Below are 8,084 nucleotides of genomic sequence, written 5' to 3' on the forward strand. Positions count from 1 at the left end.
TAGCCACGAACCAGCGTACCTAGCACTTACCCAGGATCCTAAGGACTCGCCCTAACCCTGCCCAGCAAGCTTGGAACGAGCCCTTCCCTTCCCTGCAGCCGCGCACCTCCTGCACGCGAACTGCCATGCTTCTCGGGTAGAGTCCTTCCTACGATGGACTCTTCGCCGCCTCTCCTCTCGAGTCCTAGCATGGCTAGGACTCTTCCTTGGTCTCCCCCACGCCCCTGGATAGCCCCTGGACAAGAGTCGCACCAAGCCCGGCCGTGAGGACCCCTAATCGAACCCATGTTCTTCCCATGACGGCAACTTACGTTTTATTTGGTGCTCTTCAAATTCCAGCGTGTATGGTGCGCTTACAGGACCCTAACTCACGTGTAAACCCTTGTAAATCATGGCCTAGATCATGGCAGTCCTTAAACAACATACAATCATGTTTTAAGAATCAAAAACCTTGCTTAACATATCATGCTATGATCCAAAACGAAAATTTAGAAAAGTGGCACTTGTTTTTCTTTCATGTTATTCATGCATCCAATAATTTAAGCGTTAATATGATATGATGGATGAGTAAAGGGAGATTAGGGTGTGCCTTTGCGTTTTATACGCACGAAAAACCGTTGACGACGAAGAACGGGACGCGACGATGGCTTGCTCTTGGCTTGATGCCTTCCAAAACCTCTTCTAGCTTGGTGTGGTGAGTGCCGTGTGTGTATGGGAGTGTTTTCAGATTTTAAAAAGTGTGTGGCCGATCCCTTGTGCAAAAAGTGTAGGGTTTTGGGGAGACTAAATCATGTATTATATACTAATTATTTGCTAACATGGCTTTAGGCCCATTAAGCCAACAATTAAGCCCATTAGCCTTTAATTAGAATTAAATAAAATATTAACAAGGTTTTTGTTTAAATAAATTTGTGAATTTATTAGCCGGGTTGCCAAAAAGCTCGTATTTTAGTTGAAAAACCAACACCGATAAAATTTACGCCCCGGCGTATAAAATCACCTCAAAACCCTTAATTTCATAAAAATACTAAAAAGCATCGACCATCTTTTAAATAATTAAAAATAATTATTTAATATAAATATTTTACGTTTTCTTCAGCCCTCGGTCCCCGTTCCTCGATCGTCACTTGAATATTCCTAAAAATACATTTTTTTATGCATGATGACAAATAAATCTCATTTAGCATATAAACAAGTACGTCACATAATTAATTAGCAGCTAAAATCAATTAATTACTCAATTTTTCATAATTTCCTAGATTCGCATGCAGTTGGATTACGTCGTCTTAATTTTGGACCTTAGAGAAAAGGCATGGAGGAAGATTGTTGTTGAAGATTTCAAGATTTTCTGGCAACATTCTTCGCATTTTCGTCACGTCTAGTATCTCAAGTTTATTTTCTCTTATTCAAATATTGTTTTTCTTAGTTTGATCATGAGTTCTAGTAGCTAATTTTCATTATTTGTTGGGATTTAAGGGGATCCTACCTGAAAACCGAGTTTAGTTGATTCATCTATCGACTTTTGATTTATTATTGATTGTGCTATTAGTTTTATTGCGTTGTTGAAGTGTAGCTAAGTTTAATAACGATATCATATTGCGAGTGAGTTCAAGAGAATAGCCTGTGAGAGGAACGAGTAGCATAATCCGTGGATTTACAATTTACATAAAATATGAATTCGGATACACGTCGATAGTCATAGTCCAGTACTTCGAAAGCTAAGAGATTTCATATAACGACATGCAATTCACCTTATATAAATAATTAAAGAATTTAATTACTTCATTGAGTCAAATTAGTTTGGCATAGCTCGAGAGAGAATGTTCAATTGGATAGGAAATCCCGTCGAAATCATAGATCATTGTCGAACGAATTAAGTAGATTAGCGAGGGTTATGTGAACCGAGATTCCCAACAAATTTATTTCTTATTGAACTTTAATCAATCATTCTAGCTTATTTATTTCATCATTTAATCCTTGAAACATTTAATTGAGTTTTTATTTAATTGTCAAAGTAGTAAACAATCATCAAAATTATCGCTGCTAAATATTCTAATAACTGATAATAACAATTGCGAAATACAGTCTCTAAAAGAACGATACTCGTACAATATATTTATAACGTCTACTCATTTTAAAAAGTAAGGAAATAATTTTTGTTATTTAAAAGCTCGCATTCAGGAAATGACATTCAAAATAATCATATTCAATTGACAATAAAAATAGCGCAGTTCAAAAATAACCAACGTCATCCAAGTTCAAACGTAAACATAAACGAGTGAAGATCGTAATATCATCAACGTATAAAAATGTTTAACTCCTCTCAAAATTCATAAATCAAATGCGAAAAAACATGCGGTCCTCGGGTTATGTCACCGCACCAGAGCTACCTACTCAGAGTTCAGCACCTCCAGTCTCCTCAGCATCAAACTCACTTGCATCACACACGCCTAGTGAGTCTAAAGACTCAACACACCTGTACCAGGAATAACAAGTAAATATACATGGCACACAACAGTGAAAAATATCATACTCAACATATCTTTCATGAACTTAAAAGCAAAGCATAAACGTGTCGTGTAAAATCATATCATGTCAAATCATTTCATCTTGTTTCATCACTTACGTATACATTTTCATTTAATTGAATTCAGTTCATTAGTTGTGATTTTCGTATCAACTCTATCGTATCAGCTCTATCGATGGATCCATCTAGATGTAACCACGGTACCAAGCGGTAGGGACATCAGCAACAACATTACCCATCCACTAAGCCTTGGCTTCAGCTCATCATATCTCATATCATCATATACATATACATCGTCAGTCACAACCAATTCTCATCTTTAAAAAATATCATCATATTCACAACTTAATAAAAACATGCATTTTACGTAACTTTTCCTTAAAACCAAGCATGCATCGTTTTTACCCTAATTTCATAAAAATCTTAAACGTGATGCATAAACATTTAAAATATCATAAAATTGCGCTCAGGGCGCTTCCAGTACAAAAATCTCACCCCGGGTGCAAAATGACAACTTTGCCCCTAGAACCCAAAAATTACCATTTTACCCCTAGACCTCTAAAGTTGACCTGAAGCTTACCAAAATCCTTAAAATATCCCAAAACATATTTGAAAATATTCCTAGAAGTAAACTCGAGCCAAATTCAGAACTTAGCCGATTCGTTTTAAAACTTGAACTGGAGTCCCGATTTTAACCCGAATCGACTCGAAACTTAACCGAATTTTTCCCAACTTTTTATCATTCCGAATAAACATTTAAAATGTCCTAAATTAATCAAAACTAGACATCTAAACACCTCGATCAGACCCTGAAAGCTGCTGCTAATTTTCCCCATCTACACTACTCGACCCCTATACACAACACCCATTCACATTTGCGTCCCTAGCCCAACACCAAGTGAATCAGCTCCTGACCCACCTCTTCTAGACCACCCTAAGACTCTACCGGACGCCATTGACTCGAGCTTACGGCCCCATGCAAGCCCACGAGATTCGCATAACCCTAACCCCGCAAGGAAAGCATCCGCGCAGCTCCTACCCTTCTCCCCCGATCGATCACGCTTGTGGCTTGTTCCAGTAGGTCTTGAACCTCTCCAGGCCTTGACTCAGACCCTCTAGGGTTGAGTCCATGGCTCAGATAAGTCCTCAAGTTTCTGGTTCAGCCCTTACACATGATCTACCCCAATAACGAGCCCTCTTCTAGCCATCACTCCTCTCAGCTGCCACTAAGATCACCACCAGCCCTTCTAACAATCTCATAACTCCAACTTACCACCAAGAACAGCCCCTTAGAATAAACTACTGGCAGCCCTTCGCACAGATCAAAGAAACCATGAGCAACACAACACAAAAATGTAATAACATAGTGCAAAACCGAAGGATCTCTCATGTTCTTGGATAGATCGAAAGATTTCAAGCACACATGCATACACATCATTAATATCAACGTATGTGGTGCAAAAACGAATGTACAATGCGTGCATGCTGGTCTTTTATGTGAGAAGATTGAAGAGGTGAGCAAGGGGAAGCTCCGGAGAATTTTCGTTTCAAGAAATGGAGATGGCCGAGAACTGCAGCTGGGGGAGGCTGCTGAAAACGAGGGAGTGGTTGTCAGAATGGGGGTGTCGACTGGTAGGAGGATTAGTTTAGGGTTAGGGTTAATTAGGTATTAATATATATATTAAGTTTAAGAAAATTGGCCCTAATTGATCATTAAAAGTTTAAAAAAAATAATTAAGCCCAATAAACTTAAATGTAGGCCCATTAAATCCAAAAACACTCTCGAAAAATATATCGCGTCGGAAAGTTTTTGAAAATACTAGCCGAACCATCAAAAAGTCCCCCGGTTAGATAAAATTTACGTACCACTAAAATTCAAATCCTGCGGGTAAGAATACCCAATAAATCCCATTTTTTAAAAAATACACTTAAAAACATCTTAAAATAATTAATAAAAATTAATCGTGTAATAAAAAAAATAATTTTCCTAAAAATTCTCCGGTCTCCATTTCTCGCTCGAGAGCGAAACGCATCTAGAAACCCTAATGCATGAACTTTTAAAATTTCATGAATTAAATCCTACCATGCAATAATTATTCATAAAGTGCATAAAAATAATTAAACACATAATTTAAATGAAAATCCTAGATTGTATTCATTCATGTTAGATGGATTAAATTCCTGGCCATAAAATATTTTTACTTGACATCGTACACTTGCGATTATTTCGAGCTTCAATTTTATAAATTTTTACTGAGGATTTTTGTAAGGCCCGAGAATTTGATTACCGTAATCTGAAATAATTTGGGGATAATCGATGTGATTATAGACGTAAAGGATTAGACTGGAAAAAACGAGAAAAGACACGCAAAGTAGGTGTGAGGGTGTGCCATTCGCGCACATGCGCGAGCCATGCGCGATTTGGGCAGAATGCCCCGCGCATATGCGCGGCGTGAGGGCGCGCATATGCGCGAGGTGTCCAGTAGCCAAGGAGCTATAACAGAACATTGCGCGCACATGCGCGACGTAAGCCGCGCACATGCACGAGGTAGGCAGAGAAGTTGGCGCATATGCGCCGGATAGAGGCGCGCATATGCGCAAGTTGCATTGCACGGGACAGTAGGTCTCCCGCATATGCGCGAAGATGGGGCGAACATGTGCGTGAGCTGCCGTGATGTTACGCACCGAGACTTTGTGTCTCGCGCATATGCGCCGATGCTGGTCGCGCATATGCGCAAAACGTGCAGTTTGCACATTTAGCCACTTGCCTTGCATTCGTGAATGTGTATATATATAAATATATATATATATATGTACCTTGAAATTCTTCAGAAGAAAGAAAGAAAAGAACCGAGGGAGGGAAGCTCCAAATCCTTATGCCTTTATATTTCGATCCGTCCGTTATATTTTAAATCTGAGTACGACGACAGCTTCAACTGGACGTAAGTTTTGTTACGTTCAGACATGATTTGAAATTATGATATTGTCAGAATCGAATATGAATCATATATGGTGTTTCTGATACCGTGGACATCGTATATTTGAAGTCAGATCGAAGAACAGACTGTGTATGTATTTGTTATGATTTCCGGAGTCGATTTGATATCAGATTTGTATTGTTATCAAGTATGAGTTACAGGAATTGATATCAGTTGATTTATATTGCGTGGTATATTTATATGGTACCGTTATGCCGTTGAAACCGAATTCGATTAGGTTCTGATTTTATCTGATATTGATTATGAGCCGTATTATTATATCTGTGATGTTGAAATTGACGGGGTTATCGAGGTTGTATTATCATGCTGTCGAAACATCAGTGAATTGATATTGATCGGATTCAGTATTGATTGAGATTGTATTATGGTGTCGTGATATCGATCAGATTAGGTATTGAATTGAGTGATACATTGATACAGTATATTCGATATTGTTATTGCCAGATTGCTATCGACAGACAGTGAGTCCAAAGCTTCGACAGAGTCAGACTGAAGATGAACAGAGTTGAGTTTGAGACTTCGTCTTCGTCAGACCGAGAAGAGAAAGGTATAAGTCAATGTGGTACCGGGAGATCGACTCGAGTATAGTATGATATACTTGAGTTTTCCTAAATCACATACTTCTTATTATTATGTTCATTGATTTGACTGGATATGCTTGTTCTATGAATGTATAGAAAGTAGGTATTAGTCGAGTGATCTTGTGACTGAAGTACCTGATAGTGGCGGGATCGCCACGGACACATTGCACCATGTCACAAGATAGTAAATTGGCAAAAGTGCCAATGTCTATCACGTATAGGTCACTGGACGATTGGCAATCGATGTGGATAGAATTGGAGTTTCTTCTATTACTGGTGATCGATACCATATCAATGTGGATAAAATTAGTGTTTCTTCTTTTACTGGTGATTGATATGGAATGCCAACGTCTGGAAACCGGGATCCCTATACTAGGATTGAGCCTAGTTTGAGTTTAAGAGTTACGGATATTGATTCATTGATTGATGTTGATTTATGTTCCTGATTATGGTACATGTTTAGAGTAAGGGTTATTGTTGATATTAATTCATGTTTCGGATTATGATACATGCTACGAATATTTGATTCATGTTATGATTTTGATACATGTTATGAATATCTGTTATATGCTTTTATATTGTTTATATGATTGCATGTATACACGATTTATACTGGGAATGTAATTCTCACCGGAGTTATCCGGTTGTTGTCTTGTTTGTATGTGTGCATGACAACAGGTGGGACAGGATCAGGGTCAAGAAGAGAACGAGGCTGGATTAGATAGCGTGGAGATCCGGGCTCAGAAATAAATTAGGAGTCAGTACTGATATGTAGTTGAACCTGATTGGATTATTGTAGACAATACAGGACTTGTATGTTTATATTTAATATGTAATTCTGATTGATTTACATAACGTTTCTGCTTTGTATTTTTAAAAAAAAAATTAGACCCTGTTTGTTTTAATTGATTGATTAATTCTAAGAACGATTAAAAACTTTAATTAACGTCCGGGTCCCCACAACAGGTGGTATCAGAGCTTTAGGTTCCAGAACAATAGGTTCTAGAACTGTAGGTTCTTGAGACTGAGATAGAAGCTAGTGAGCGGGGTAGAATGTGTTTTCTTTCCTTGCATGTGATTGCTAGCATGTGATTTATTATAATGTTGAATTACATTGTATATGTTAATATTGTAGTATGTTTTACTGTTTTGGAATATACATGTTAACTTAATATCTGAGTTGATTTGTTAATGTGTATTATTTGAAAATGAATCAGAACCAATTCTTGATCAGAGGTAAGCTGATCAGAAAGGGGCTGAGATGGATTTATCTCATGTGCCTGCTAACTCTTGTGATTATCAGATATACCTCCGAGAAGAATTCGAGAATTGGGTAGTACTTCGAGTAATCAGATGGATGTGTCAGAAACTCCGATGGCAACAATGATAATGAGGTTTTAGTCATTTCAACCGCCGATTCTGAAGGGTACCGAGACACCAGTCGATTGTGAGAATTGGTTAGAGGATATAGAAATGCTATTTGAATTTCTGGGTTTCACAGATGATTGTAGAGTTAAACTAATTGGGCACCAGTTACGGGAAATCGCAAGGAGTTGGTGGCTGGTAACCAAAGAAGCTTTAGAACAGCGTGGCCCAGTGATTACGTGGAAAGTTTTTAAATTTGAATTCTATCAAAGATTCTTCCCCGTATCATATAGACAGGATAAAAGTGCAGAGTTTGCAAATCTGAGATAGGGTCAGTTGAATATTGATGAGTATTTGGCCCAGTTCTTCACCTTGCTACGTTTTGCCCCTCACGTGGCTAGAAATGATGCAGCTATGTTTGATCAGTTCATCCAGGTATTGAATCCAGAGATACATACATTGGTGAATGCGAAGCAACCAAATAGTTTTGCTGACACTGTGAACAGAGCTAGAAGAGCAGAAACAGTTCTGATGAGACAAAAGGAAGCTTCGTATGTTCTTTCAACCCCGAAACCACTGCAACTACCTCCTTGAATCGAGATTGGTGGCAGC

The sequence above is a fragment of the Primulina tabacum genome, chromosome 7 (assembly GCF_025594145.1).
Source record: "Primulina tabacum isolate GXHZ01 chromosome 7, ASM2559414v2, whole genome shotgun sequence".
Taxonomy (NCBI): domain Eukaryota; kingdom Viridiplantae; phylum Streptophyta; class Magnoliopsida; order Lamiales; family Gesneriaceae; genus Primulina; species Primulina tabacum.